Below are 16,990 nucleotides of genomic sequence, written 5' to 3' on the forward strand. Positions count from 1 at the left end.
GGTAATAACCCCATCTAGAGCATCCACATCCCAAATCAGAGAAGAAATTAATAGCTCAAATTATGAAAAGGTCGAAGAAATAAGAATACAACCAAATAATATTGTTAAAGAAATATATAAGGATTCTAAACTAAATGAAGAATTAACTTCAGAAACGAATTTTTGTTTATAAATGAATACACATGATATAATTGCCTATGAAACAGAAATTTCATTTGAAAATTATACAAACATAATCGATTTTAGTCCTGGATCCCTGGCTAGAAAAGAAATTAAGGGAGAATTTTCTGAAAAAAGATGGGAACCATTTAGAAAATAGTTTTTTAAAAATTTTCCACCTGAAAAACAAAATAAAATTTCAAATCAATTCTATAAGTAACTATCTGTATGAATAAGAAAGTTACCTTTGTTCCATGGTTTATAACCAAATATTCAAAATAATATTTAAATGTGTTAGAGAGAAAATATTTCCTAGAAAATGGGAAAATCCTAAATAACGTCTTTCCCCCTCAACAGCCTTTTAAAATGAATTCTAATGAAATAGAGATTAATTTTAAAGCATTTTCTAAATTAATTGAAGATGATATCTTAATAGTTACAATAACAGAAATAAATGAGTTACTAAAAAAATAAAATTATGCCACTTTATACTTAAATGTTATAGGGGAACAAATTATGGAATTAAATAATAAGATAGATAAGATTATAAGTGGCAAAGAAATTGGCAAAGAGAAATCAACTCAAATAAGACATTAGTTGAAGAAACAAGAGGAGAAATTATCGCAAGACCCTCAATTCAACCACCCCCGGATATTGTAGGTTTTAATTTAAAACCTATAGGAGACCTAGAAAAGCTATTAGATCAAAAAGTTAAAACTCTAAAATTAAATACTCTAAATAATGATGGAGATCCTTAGGATTATAAAGATGAATTCATGGAAGAAATTAACAAATTAGAAAAATTCGCTAGGAAGCCAATGCAAACCAAATTCTATTATCCTAGACCAACATCCCAAGATGTCCTTTATGAAGAACAAGAGATAATTGACCAAAATAGTTATAATGGAAAACAAATTTATGAATGGAACATTGATGGATTTAGAGAAAGACAAATTTATAATACTATACATAGAATGATGATGTACAGTACTATTTGTAAAGGAAATAATAATTCCGATAAAGCTATTGCTAAAATGATCATAGCAGGATTCACTGGCCAATTAAAGGGATGGTGGGATAATTATCTCAGCCAAACTGATAACGATGAAATATTAAATACAATGAAAATTGAAAATAATATCTCAGAAGAGAAAGCAGTTTATACATTAGCCATAAACATCGTTGAGTATTTTACAGGTAGATGGTCAGATAATAGTGAGAATATTCGAACACTTCTACAGAATTTAAAATATAAAACATTAACTTCATTTAGATGGTACAAAGATGTATTCCTTAGTAGAGTTATGGAACTCCCAGAGTCAAATGATTCTCATTCGAAGTCTAAATTTATAGATGGCCTCCCTCATCTTTTTGCAGAAAGGGTTAGAAATATCCTAAGAAAAGGAGACCTGCACATTAATTATAATCAATATACTTATGGGAAGTTAATTGGAACCTGCATCCAGGAAGGACTAAATTTATGCAATGAAATTAGATTAAATAAACAAATTAAAAGACAAAATTTAACAGAAAAAAGCCAATTAGGACAGTTTTGTGCTCAATTTGGGATGGAATGAAACCATCCGATAAATAAAAAATCTCTAGGAATAGAACTTCGAGGTTTAAGGAAAAGAGGTATAAAAAGAGAAAATTTAGAAAATAAATAAATAAAGAAAAAGACTTAGCTAGAAAAAATGAATGGAAGGCTAAAAATGATACCACAAAGAAAATAAGAAGATGCTATATTTGTGGAGAAACAGATCATCTTGCGAATAGATGCAGAAATAAAAAAGCTAGGAGGCTGAAAAAGAAAATAAATAATCTTAATTTACAAGAAGAACAAGAAATACTCAATGTAATATTTTCGGAAAAAGAAGAATCCTCTGAATTAGAGGAATCAGAAGAGCAAAGTGAACTTAAAAATATTGAAGAAAATTTTGAGTATTCATCAACCACTTTTGAATCTGAAGAAGAAGATCATTCTTGTTCATGTAGGCAGGAAGAAAATTCACATCAAGAATTTTATGAATTAATAGCGAAAATTAAAGAAATGGAAAAGATAAATGTTCTCACTGATAATCATATTATTGAATTACTTAGGGAAATAAAGGATCCTGAAGTTAGGGACATTATTCTAAGTAAAATTGATAGTAATAATAATGCCTCCACCTCTGAGTCTAACCCAGTTTATGATAGAACTATTAATAAACCCTTTGAACCATATAGAATAGCTGAAGTCAAGAAATTACTTAATGAAAAGCATACTATTAGAGATAACCCCTCTACTATGGAGGATCTCAAAATTGAAGTAGAAAAGTTAAAAGAAGAGATAAAAAATATTAAAAAATACAATCAGTCTCTTACTAATAGACTTGAGAGGATTGAAATTAGCAAGAATAATGAAATAGGAGAAGAAAAATTCGAGGAAGATTTTCTATCCACTTTAGAAATAGTCAATAGTCAAAAAATGGAATGTCAAAATTGATCTTTTAATAAATAACAATTTTAGAAAAATATTTACTGCTCTTATTGACAGTGGAGCAGATATTAACTGTATTAAAGAAGGTCTTATACCAACTAGGTATTTTGAAAAAACGACCCACTCTTTATCATCTGCCAATGGCCAAAAACTAAATATAAGCTTTAAAAATTCCAAAAGCTTACATATGTAATAATAAAAATTGTATTCCAACAAACTTCCTGCTAAGAAAAGATTTAACAAATGAAATTATTCTTGGAACACCTTTCTTAAAAGGATTTTTCCGATAAAGAATATTAATGAAAAGGGTATAATAGAAACCTATGATAATGAAATAATAAAATTTGAATTTCATCACCCAGCCAATAGATGAAACAAAAGATTCAATAATATCAAAGACCAACACAAAAAGCTTCATTAAGGAGGAAATAAATTCAATACAAATAAATGAATTACTTAAAATCCTAAATTACAAGGAAAGATTAAAATGATTCAAAATAAATTTGAACTAGAAATATGTGATGAACATCCCGATGCATTTTGGCATAGAAAAAAATATATTGTTAGCCTTCCCTATGAAAGTGAATTTTCGGAAGCAAACATCCCCACTAAGGCAAGACCATGCCAAATAAATAGTGAATACTTAGAATTATGTAAAAATAAAATTAACTCCTTAATTGAGAAAAACTAATTAGATCTTCAAAATCACCATGGTCGTGTATTGCATTTTATGTTAACAAACATGCAGAGAAAGAAAGAGAAAAACCCAGACGTGTAATAAATTATAAACCTCTTAATAAAGTCTTAAAATGATAAGATATCCGATTCCTAATAAGAAGGACTTGTTAGATAGATTACACAGGGCAATAATTTTCTCAAAATTTGACTTGAAATCAGGATATTGGCAAATTCAAATAAATGAAAATCAGATAGGTACAAGACATCATTTATAGTCCCATTTGGACATTATGAATGGAATGTTATGCCATTTGGATTAAAAAATGCACCTTCAGAATTCCAAAATATTATGAATGATATTTTTAATCAATTCTCTAATTTTATCATCGTTTATATTGATGATATCTTAATTTTCTCAAATAGTATCGAGGACCACTTTAAGCATTTAGAAATTCTTAAAACCTTAGTTATCCAAAATGGTTTGGTATTATCAAAATAAAAAATGAGTATTTTTTAGACAAAAGTCAGATTTCTGGGACATCATATTGAAAAGGGTGAAATTATACATATCAATAGAAGTATTGAATTCGCAGATAAATTCCCTAATAAAATCATTGATAAAACTTAATTACAGAGATTTTTAGGCAGTCTGAATTATATAACCCCATACTATAAGAACCTTGCCCAAGATACAACAGTATTGTATGATAGGCTTAAGAAGAATCCATCAGAGTGGACCGATGAACATACAAAAGTAGTTAGGTTAATTAAACAAAAGGTAAAATCATTACCATGCCTAACTCTTGCTAATCCAAATTGGAAGAAAATTATTGAAACAGATGCCTCTGATATTGGATTTGGAGGAATACTAAAACAAATTGATGAAAATAAGCAAGAATACTTAGTTAGATTCCATTCAGGGAAATGGAAAGCAGCCCAAAGAAATTATGCTACAGTTGCTAAAGAAGTTCTTGCTATTGTTAAATGCGATTTAAAATTTCAAGATGATTTACTTAATCAAGAATTCACCATTAGGACAGATTGTTCTGCTGCTAAATTTATGTTTAATAAAGATTTTAAACATGATGTTTCTAAACAAATGTTTGCTAGATGGCAAGTACATCTTGCCCCATTTAATTTCTCTATTGAGTATATTAAAGGAGAGACAAATAGTCTCCCTGATTTCCTATCAAGAGAATATATTGATGGAAATGAATCTGGATGAATTTAGAAATGAAATGTTTAGAGGAATGAATATTTCCTCGATAATTCCAAATGGTTGGATTGAAGAAATGGTCATAGGAGAAAGATATTTTATGAATGTAGTCCATTGGCCTATTTACCAATGGAAATTCTGGGATGAACCAATTGAATATAAGACAAGATTAAAAAGAATTCAAAAAATAATCAGAAAGCGAATTGATAAAGTCAAGGAAGTAATTTCTGACATTCTTAAACACATTCCAGATGCAAATGTCACTGCAGAAAATCGTATTAAACAACTTTGGATAGCAAATTTGCTATAACATCAGCAAATTGCTGGTCTCTATGCTGGCTAATGAATCAACTTTATTTTTCAAGAATGCTCCCCCAACGAGGAAGAGGAAGAAATTCCTCCTCCAATCAGAGAGGAGGTAGGTTTCGAGCTGGTGATATTGTCAGACATGGGAATAGGGCCTTAGTAAGAGAAAATATTTCAAGAATAGGAAAATTTAATAACATCCCTGAAGAAGAGAATGAACTCTTCAAACAGTTTCTTGAATTTAAAAAGGAACATAAAAAATTAACAACTGATGAATCATCAGCATCTTATGCAAAAATGGTGCAAGAAGATGAAGATGAATTAATTAATTACAAATTTAGTGAACACCACGAGATAATTATACTTCTTGAGAATGATGATTTAAGGTGGAAAAATGATCCATGGTATCTAATGAAAAGGTAACTTAATGTTGCATCTTTTTCAGCAAGGTCATATAAACCTAGGGCACATTATGAATGTATCCTTAAAGCAACTCAGAGTGTTGAAATTAATCACACATTTTCCAGCAGTGGGAAGAAATTTAATTATTCCAAAGTAGTAATTAAAAAAATTTATTGTAGAATGGGGAATTAACCCATTAGGAGAAAAAGAATACTTTCACCCAGAATAAAAAAATACAATAAAGTTTAATTACTGGGACTATGTGGAAGCTTTTAATAAAGCTTTTCTTTATGAAAATTATAAAAGAAAACATACATGGTTTTTCAAAATTTTCCCACTTGTTTTCCAACAAGGAATACCAAATTGGGTATTCTAATGGTGGATAAGTTTTGGTCCATCAATTTCTATTCTTCCTAAAATCTTCCAGGAATATTATATAGAATGACTAAATTATTCGCCAAAAATAATCCAAGCCAAAAAATCAAGAAAATGGATTGAAGGAATGACTTCCCTTTATTTCTTTATGGAATTCTCTATCCCATGGATCTGGAAATGGCTACCAGAGGTAGGAATTACCGCACAGAAAATCCCATGCATCAAAAGGAACAAGTTGATGCAAATTGATCCCGAGACCAAGAAATACTATGGTCAATAAATCATCAATGAGATGGAGAAAAATTGCAGGAATATAAAGTTCTCGCAGAAAAAGAAGAAAATTAGGCACCCAATCCTTTCGAAGATATCTCCCAAAGAATTCTGAATAAGATAGGGGTAATCATAAAGATCAAATGATTGATGAATATCTCAAGCAAATGCAAAATGATCCGAAAAAGAATCTTTCAGGAATTGCTTCTCCCATGGAGACTTCAAGCAAAAATGGAGAAAATAAATTTTCTTGTCTAGCTGGAGAATCTCAAAATTCATTGGACGAATTTTCTCAAGAAGAATTTCTTGATAATTTATTTAAAGGAATCCGGGAGACAATAAAAGGAAAATAAAAAATGGACATTTCAGAATCATCTGAAGGCAAAGAGGACCTCAAGCAATCGGGATCAGAATTGGAAGAAAGCAGCTTCTCCAGACTAATGAAGAAATAAGGTGACAGTAGAGCAACTCAACAGAATTGACCAAATGACACGTGTCAACAATGAAGCGACACTTGGCAGATGAAGGCCATGCGGACGTGAAAAAATGGTTTCAAGTCTGGACCACCTAGTTATAAATATAACCTTTTCCCCCCTTTTTGAGGGAGCCCTCGGAAGCCTTCATGTGTTGAAGCAGAGGCATTTGTACTTGTAATTCCTTTCTCCTTCCTTAGTTTTATAAAAATTTCTGTTGGCATAAGAAGAGACACAAGCTACCTGTGAGTTCTCTTATTTAACTTTCTGTATTTGTTATTTCAATTCTTGCTTCTGTTTTTGTTTAGCCTAATGCAAGGCTAAATTACTGCTGCTGAATTATTCAACTATAACGGAGATAGCATGGCTATATTGATGTATATATATATATATATATATAATAAAAAAAAGAGTATTTTTCATTACTGATGAAGATAAGGGGAAATTGAAGGAACTTAAAGCTCTTTGGATCATTGGTTTAAATTATGGGTATGAATTATTCGGCCTTGCCATTACTGCCCGATTTTGCCGTTCTTTGGTGTTAATTTTGGGCTTTAGTGTGGTATTTTCTGACCAAAATCCATACCTATTAGTTTAAATCAACGTAAAAGGTTCCCAATTTAGTCTTTCCTTATGTTATTCGTTTCTCTTTATATTTATCATAATAAAAAATATGTTGTTGAAGTTATATTGGATAATTCAGCAGTCCTTTATTTCTCTGCTTAATATGCAGTATTTATTTGATAATAATAGCAGTCACGTAAAGAATGCAAGAAAAGATGAGTATGAACTCCCAAGGAATTTAGATCAACTAAATAAGTGGACAATTCCTAAAGTAAATCCTAGATTAATTTACAATTTCGGAAGATTTGATTTCTGAAAAACTAAACAAGTAGTAAAAACTACTGAAGAATCTATCTCTCTTGATAATGAGGAAAAAGTAATAAAACTTTTGGATTCTATGGATATAAGGCATTACCAAGAAGAATATAAATTTTTACATATTGGTCTTGTTCAAATAGCCTTTAAGCCTCTAACATTAGAAGGTTTACCAGAAAGCTTTATAGCTGCCCTAAGAGATGCCAGAAATTTAGACTGGAAGAAATCTCTAATAGGAATAATCCAATCTAGTCTAGCCCATGGGCCAGTATTTTTTAATGTTTACCCAAATCTACAGTTATCTATGTCGGATGTTAATATATACTTGATGCACTAACGTTAAATGTTAAAACCCATGGATATAATTATACACCTGGATCAGAATTAATATGTATATGTTATAGAATTTACTATAAGCTTCTCCATACACTTAATCCTAATTGTAAGACACAAGATAATAAAACTCTTGAACAAACAGTATTCTTTGAAACAAATTTACAAAATTCAAGAATTAATACTAGGAGACAAATAAAATGGAGCGAAGTAGAGTTTCCAGAACATTGGGTAATTGAGAAGGAGGTCCCCATTAAAAGTAATACTGAAAGTATGTACACTAATATATTACAAAATCCAGAAGGAAATGTTATAATAGATTTTGTTAATCAGTCAAAATATTTAAGAAGTTGCTCTTCAAGATATTCTAATATGTCTTATATATCACCAATAGAGGTGACAACCCCATCTAGAGCATCCACATCCCAGATCAGAGAAGAAACTAATAGCTCAAATTATGATAAGGTTGAAGAAATAAGGATACAACCATATAATATTGTTAAAGGAGTTTATAAGGATCCTAAACTAAATGAAGAATTAACTTCAGAAACGAATTTTTGTTTATAAATGAACACACAAGACATAATTGCCTATGAAATTCCATTGGAAAATTATACAGACATGATCGACTTTAGTCCGGGATCCCTGGCTAGAAAAGAAATTAAGGAAGAATTTTCAAAAAAAAGGTGGGAACCCTTTAGAAAATGGTTTTTTAAAAATTTCCCACCTGACAAACAAAATGAGATTTCAAACCAATTCTATAAGGAACTATCTGTATGGAATAAGAAAGTTACCTTTGTTCCATGGTTTATAACCAAATATTCAAAACAATATTTAAATGTGTTAGAGAGAAAATATTTCCTAGAAAACGGGAAAATCCTTAATAATGTCTTTCCCCCTCAACAACCTTTCAAAATGAATTCTAATGAAACTGAGATTAATTTTAAAGCATTTTCCAAATTAATTGAAGATAACACCTTAATAGTTACAATAACAGAAATAAATGAGTTACTAAAGAAGCAAAATTATGCCAACTTATACTTAAATGTTATAGGAGAACAAATTATGGAATTAAATAATAAGATAGATAAGATTATGGAGTGGCAAAAGAATTGGCAAAAGGAAATTAACTCAACTAAAACAATAGTTGAAGAGACAAGAGGAGAAATTATCGCAAGACCCTCAATACAACCACCCCCGGATATTGTAGGTTTTAATTTAAAACCTATAGGAGACCTAGAAAAGCTATTAGATCAGAAATTTAAAAGTCTAAAATTAAATACTCTAAATAATGAAGGAGATCCTCAGGATTATGAAGACGAATTTATGGAGGAAATTAACAAAATAGAAAAATTCGCCAGGAAGCCAATGCAAACCAAATTTTATTATCCTAGGCCAACACCCCAAGATGTCCTTTATGAAGAACAAGAGATAATTGACCAAAATAGTTATAATGGGAAAAGAGTACCATAAGGAAAGACTAAGTTGGGAACCTTTTACGTAGGTTTAAACTAATAGGTATGAACTTTGGTCCGAAAATACCACACTAAAGCCCAAAAACAACGCCAAAAATTGGCAAAACCGGGCAGCAATGGCAAGGCCGACCTCATTCATACCCTTAATTTAAACCGACGACCTAGAGAGCCTTATCATTAAGTTCCCTCAATTTCTCCTTATGTTTATCAGTAATGAAAAATACTCTTTTATATATATATATATTATATATATCTATATATACATCTATATAGCCATGCTATCTCTGTTATACTTGGATAATTCAGCAGCAGCAACTTAGCCTTGCATTAGGCTAAAAACAGAAACAAGAATGGAAATAACGAATGCAAAAATTTAAATAAGAAAACTTACGGGTGGCTTCTTCTTATGCCAAATGAAAGTTTTTATAACTAAGGGAAAGGAAAGAAATTACAAGTGGAAATGCCTCAACTTCAACACATGAAGGCTTCCGAGGGCTTACAGAAAAAAGGGGGGAGAAGGTCCTATTTATAACCAGTGGGTTCGGACTTGAAATCAATTCTTCACGTCCGCATGGCCTCCATCTGCCAAGTGTCCTCTCATTTTCGCCAAGTGTCCTCTTATTTTCGACACGTGTCATTCGGTCAATTTTTGTTGACTTGCCATGCTGTCAGTTCATTTCTTCATGAGTCTGGAGAAGCTACTTCCTTCCGACTCTGATCCCGACTGCTTGTGATCTTCTTTGTCTTCAGATGATTCTGAAATGTCCATTTTTGATTTTCCTTTAAGTGTCTCCCAGATTCCTTTAAAAAGATTGTCAAGGAATTCTTCTTGAGAAAATTCTTCAAATGGATTTTGAGCTTCCCCAGCGAGACAAGAAAATTTATTTTCCCCATTTTTGCTTGAGGTCTCCATGGGAGAAGCAATTCCCGAAAGATTCTTTTTCAAATCATTTTCCATTTGCTTGAGGTATTCCTCAATCATCTGATTTTTAGTGATTACCCCCTTCTTATTCAGAATTCTCTGGGAGATATGCTCAAGAGGATTGGGTGCCTGATTTTCTTCTTTTTCTGCAAGAACTTTATATTCTTGCAATTTTCCCTCCATCTCATTGATGATCTCTTGACCATAGTATTTCTTGGTCTCGGGATCAATTTGCATTAGCTTGTTCCAGAATTTCGAACAAAACCTCCTTTTTATGCAAGGGATTTTCTGTAGGGTAATTCCTACCTCTGGCAGCCATTTCCAGATCCATGGGATAGAGAATTCAGTGAAAAAATAGAGTGAAGCCATTCCTTCTATCCATTTCCTTGATTTTTCTGCTTGTATTATTTTCGGCGAATAATTTAGCCATTCTGTATAATATTCCTGGAAGATTTCAGGAAGAATAGTAATTGACGGGCCGAAACTTATCCACCATTGGTATACCCAATTTGGTATCTCTTGTTGAAAAACTAGTGGACAAATTTTGAAAAACCATGTATGTTTTCTTTTATAATTTTCATAAAGAAAAGCCTTATTGAACGCTTCAACATAATCCCAGTAGTTAAATTTTATTGTATTTTTTAACTTTGAGTGAAAGTATTCTTTTTCCCCTAAGGGGTTAATTCCCCATTCAACAGCAGTGATGAATTTTTTAATTACTGCTTTGGAATAATTGAACTCATTCCACATCCCAGATCAGAGAATAAACTAATAGCTCAAATTATGATATGGTTGAAGAAATAAGGATACAACCAAATAATATTGTTAAAGGAGTTTATAAGGATCCTAAACTAAATGAAGAATTAACTTCAGAAACGAATTTTTGTTTATAAATGAACACACAAGACATAATTGCCTATGAAATTCCATTGGAAAATTATACAGACATGATCGACTTTAGTCCGGGATCCCTGGCTAGAAAAGAAATTAAGGAAGAATTTTCAAAAAAAAGGTGGGAACCCTTTAGAAAATGGTTTTTTAAAAATTTCCCACCTGACAAACAAAATGAGATTTCAAACCAATTCTATAAGAAATTATCTGTATGGAATAAGAAAGTTACCTTTGTTCCATGGTTTATAACCAAATATTCAAAACAATATTTAAATGTGTTAGAGAGAAAATATTTCCTAGAAAACGGGAAAATCCTTAATAATGTCTTTCCCCCTCAACAACCTTTCAAAATGAATTCTAATGAAACTGAGATTAATTTTAAAGCATTTTCCAAATTAATTGAAGATAACACCTTAATAGTTACAATAACAGAAATAAATGAGTTACTAAAGAAGCAAAATTATGCCAACTTATACTTAAATGTTATAGGAGAACAAATTATGGAATTAAATAATAAGATAGATAAGATTATGGAGTGGCAAAAGAATTGGCAAAAGGAAATTAACTCAACTAAAACAATAGTTGAAGAGACAAGAGGAGAAATTATCGCAAGACCCTCAATACAATCACCCCCGGATATTGTAGGTTTCAATTTAAAACCTATAGGAGACCTAGAAAAGCTATTAGATCAGAAATTTAAAAGTCTAAAATTAAATACTCTAAATAATGAAGGAGATCCTCAGGATTATGAAGACGAATTTATGGAGGAAATTAACAAAATAGAAAAATTCGCCAGGAAGCTAATGCAAACCAAATTTTATTATCCTAGGCCAACACCCCAAGATGTCCTTTATGAAGAACAAGAGATAATTGACCAAAATAGTTATAAAATGGGAAACAAATTTATGAATGGAACATTGATGGATTTACAGAAAGACAAATTTATAATACTATACATAGAATGATGATGTACAGTACTATTTGTAAAGGAAATAATAATTCCGATAAAGCTATTGCTAAAATGATCATAGCTGGATTTACTGGCCAATTAAAGGAATGGTGGGATAATTATCTTAGCCAAACTGATAAAGATGAAATATTAAATACAGTAAAAATTGAAAATAATATCTCAGAAGAGAAAGCAGTTTATACATAGGCATAAACATAGTTGAGCATTTTACAGGTAGATGGTCAGATAATAGTGAAAATATTCGAACACTTTTACAGAATTTAAAATGTAAAACATTAACTTCATTTAGATGGTACAAAGATGTATTCCTCAGTAGAGTAATGGAACTCCCAGAGTCAAATGATTCTCATTGGAAGTCTAAATTTATAGACGGTCTCCCTCATCTTTTTGCAGAAAGGGTTAGAAATGTCCTAAGAAAAGGAGACCTGCACATCAACTATAATCAATATACTTATGGGAAGTTAATTGGAACCTGCATTCAGGAAGGATTAAATTTATGCAACGAAATTAGATTAAATAAACAAATTAAAAGACAAAATTTGACAGAGAAAAGCCAATTAGGACAGTTTTGTGCCCAATTTGGGATAGAAATGAAACCATCCGATAAATCAAAAATCTCTAGGAATAGAACTTCGAGGTTTAAGGAAAAAAGGTACAAAAAGAGAAAATTTAGAAAAGATATAAATAAAGAAAAAGACTTAGCTAGAAAAAATGAGTGGAAGGCTAAGAATAATACCACAAAAAAAATAAGAAGATGCTATATTTGTAGAGAAACAGATCATCTTGCTAATAGATGCAGAAACAAAAAAGCTAGAAGGCTGAAAAAGAAAATAATAATCTTAATTTACAAGAAGAAGAAAAACAAGAAATACTCAATGTAATATTTTCAGAAAAAGAAGAATCCTCTGAATCAGAAGAATCGGAAGAGCAAAATGAACTTAAAAATATCGAAGTGAATTTTGAATATTCATCAACCACTTCTGAATCTGAAGAAGAAGAGCCATCTTGCTCATGTAGGCAGGAAGATAATTCACATCAAGAATTTTATGAATTAATGGCAAAATTTAAAGAAATGGGAAAAATAAATGTTCTCACAGATAATCATATTATTGAATTATTTAGGGAAATAAAGGATCCTGAAGTTAGAGACATTATCCTAAGCAAGATTGATAGTAATAATGCCTCCACATCTGAGCGTATCCCATTTCATGATAGGACTATTAATAAACCCTTTGAACCATATACAATAGCTGAGGTCAAGAAATTACTTAATGAAAAACATTCCATTAGAGATAACCCCTCTACTATAGAGGATCTCAAAATTGAAGTCGAAAAGTTAAAAGAAGAGATAAAGAATATTAAAAAATACAACCAGTCTCTTACAAACATACTTGAAAGGATTGAAATTAGTAAGAATAAAGAAATAGAAGAAGAAAATAAGAATAAGGAAATAGGAGAAGAAAAATACGAGGAAGAATTTTTATCCACTTTAGAAATAGTCACTAGTCAAAAATGGAATGTCGAAATTGATCTCTTAATAAATAACAATTTTAGGAAAACATTTACGGCTCTTGTTGACAGTGGAGCAGATATTAACTGTATTAAAGAAGACCTTATACCTACAAGGTATTTTGAAAAAACGACCCACTCTTTATCATCTGCCAATGGCCAAAAACTAAATATAAGCTTTAAAATTCCAAAATCTTACATATGTAATAATAAAAAATGTATTCCAACAAGCTTCTTGCTAATAAAAGATTTAACAAATGAAATTATCCTTGGAACACCTTTCCTTAAAAAGATTTTTCCGATAAAAAATATTAATGAAAAAGGTATAATAGGAACCTATGATAATGAAATAATAAAATTTGAATTCATCACCCAACCAATAGACAGGGTTATAAATGAAATAAAAGATTTAATAATATCTAAAACTAACCAAATATACTTTATTAAGGACGAAATAAATTCAATACAGATAAATGAATTACTTAAAAATCCTAAATTACAAGGGAAGATTAAAATGATCCAGAATAAATTTGAACTAGAAATATGTGATGAACATCCCAATGCATTTTGGCATAGAAAAAAATATATTGTTAACCTTCCTTATGAAAGTGAATTTTCAGAAGCGAACATCCCCACTAAGGCAAGACCATGCCAGATGAATAGTGAATACTTAGAATTATGTAAAAATGAAATTAATTCTTTAATTGAGAAAAAACTAATTAGATCTTCAAAGTCACCATGGTCATGTACTGCATTTTATGTTAACAAACATGCAGAAAAAGAAAGAGGAAAACCTAGACTCGTAATAAATTATAAACCTCTTAATAAAGTCTTAAAATGGATAAGGTATCCGATTCCTAATAAAAAGGACTTGTTAGACAGGTTACATAGGGCAATAATTTTCTCAAAATTTGACTTGAAATCAGGATATTGACAAATTCAAATAAATGAATCAGATAGATACAAAACAACATTCACTGTCCCATTTGGACATTATGAATGGAATGTTATGCCATTTGGACTAAAAAATGCTCCTTCAGAATTCCAAAATATTATGAATGATATTTTTAATCAATTCTCTAATTTCATCATTGTTTATATTGATGATATCTTAGTGTTCTCAAATAGTATTGAGGACCATTTTAAGCATTTAGAATTGTTTAAAACCTTAGTTATCCAAAATGGTTTGGTTTTATCAAAATAAAAAATGAGCATTTTTCAAACAAAAGTCAGATTTCTTGGCCATCATATTGAAAAGGGAGAGATTATACCCATCAATAGAAGTATTGAATTCACTGATAAATTCCCTGATAAAATTACTGATAAAACTCAACTACAAAGATTTCTAGGCAAGTCTAAATTATATAGCCCCCTACTATAAGAACCTTGCCCAAGATACAGCAATATTGTATGATAGGCTTAAGAAGAACCCATCAGAATGGACTAATAAACATACAAGAGCAGTTAGGTTAATTAAACAAAAGGTAAAATCATTACCATGTTTAACTCTTGCTAATCCAAATTGGAAGAAAATTATTGAAACAGATGCCTCTGATATTGAATTTAGAGGAATACTAAAACAAATTGACGAAAATAAACAAGAATTCTTAGTTAGATTCCATTCAGGGAAATGGAAAGCAGCCCAAAGAAATTATGCTACGGTTGCTAAAGAAGTCCTTGCAATTGTTAAATGTGTTTTAAAATTTCAAGATGATTTACTTAATCAAGAATTCACCATTAGGACAGATTGTTCTGCTGCTAAATTTATGTTTAATAAAGATTTTAAACATGATGTTTCTAAACAAATGTTTGCTAGATGGCAAGCACACCTTGCCCCATTTAATTTCTCCATTGAATATATTAAAGGAGAGACAAATAGTCTCCCTGATTTCCTTTCAAGAGAATATATTGATGGAAATAAATCTGGATGAATTTGATAATGAAATATTTAGAGGAATGAATATTTCCTCAACAATTCCAAATGGTTGGATTGAAGAAATGGTCATAGGAGAGAGATATTTTATGAATGGAGTTCATTGGCCTATTTACCATTGAAAATTTTGGGACGAACCAATTGAATATAAGACAAGATTAAAAAGAATTCAAAAAATAATCAGAAAACGAATTGATAAAGTCAAGAAAGTAATTTCTGATATTCCAGATGCAAATGTCACTGCAGAAAATCGTATGAAACAGCTTTGGATAGCAAATTTGCTATACCATCAGCAAATTGCTGGTCTTTATGCGGGCTAATGAATCATCTTTGTTTTTCAGGAATGCTCTCCCAAAGGGGAAGAGGAAGAAATTCCTCCTCTAATCAGAGAGGAGGTAGGTTCCGAGCCGGTGATATTGTCAGGCATGGGAATAGAGCCTTAGTAAGAGAAAATATTTCAGGAATAGGAAAATTTAATAACATCCCTGAAGAAGAAAATTAACTCTTCAAACAGTTCCTTGAATTTAAAAAGGAACATAAGAAATTAACGACTGATGAATCATCAGCCTCTTATGCAAAAATGTTGCAGGAAGATGAAGATGAATTGATTAATTACAAATTTAGCAAACACCACGAGATAATTATACTCCTTGAGAATGATGACTTGAGGTGGGAAAATGACCCATGGTATCTAATGAAAAGGTATCTTAATGTTGCATCTTTTCCAGCAGGGTCATATAAGCCTAGGGCACATTACGAATAAATCCTTAAGGCTACTCAAAATGTTGAAATTAATCACACATTTTCTAGCAATGGGAAGGAGTTCAATTATTCCAAAGCAGTAATTAAAAAATTCATCACTGCTGTTGAATGGGAAATTAACCCCTTAGGGGAAAAAGAATACTTTCACTCAGAGTTAAAAAATACAATAAAATTTAACTACTGAGATTATGTTGAAGCGTTCAATAAGGCTTTTCTTTATGAAAATTATAAAAGAAAACACACATGGTTTTTCAAAATTTGTCCACTAGTTTTTCAACAAGAGATACCAAATTGGGTATACCAATGGTGGATAAGCTTCGGCCCGTCAATTACTATTCTTCCTGCAATCTTCCAGGAATATTATACAGAATGGCTAAATTATTCGCCGAAAATAATACAAGCAGAAAAATCAAGGAAATTGATAGAAGGAATGACTTCACTCTATTTTTTCACTGAATTCTCTATCCCATGGATCTGGAAATGGCTGCCAGAGGTAGGAATTACCCTACAGAAAATCCTTTGCATAAAAAGGAGGTTTTGTTCGAAATTCTGGAACAAGGCAAATTGATCCCGAGACCAAGAAATACTATGGTCAAGAGATCATCAATGAGATGGAGGGAAAATTGCAAGAATATAAAGTTCTTGCAGAAAAGGAAGAAAATCAGGCACCCAATTCTTTTGAGCATATCTCCCAGAGAATTCTGAATAAGAAAGGGGTAATCACTAAAAATCAGATGATTGAGGAATACCTCAAGCAAATGAAAAATGATTTGAAAAAGAATCTTTCGTGAATTGCTTCTCCCATGGAGACCTCAAGCAAAAATGGGAAAAATAAATTTTCTTGTCTCGCTGGGGAAGCTCAAAATCTATTTGAAGAATCTTCTCAAGAAGAATTCCTTGACAATCTTTTTAAAGGAATCCGGGAGACACTTAAAGGAAAATAAAAAATGGACATTTC

This window comes from Sesamum indicum, linkage group LG4 (assembly GCF_026168435.1).
Source record: "Sesamum indicum cultivar Baizhima isolate 11 linkage group LG4, ASM2616843v1, whole genome shotgun sequence".
NCBI classification, from domain to species: Eukaryota; Viridiplantae; Streptophyta; class Magnoliopsida; order Lamiales; family Pedaliaceae; genus Sesamum; species Sesamum indicum.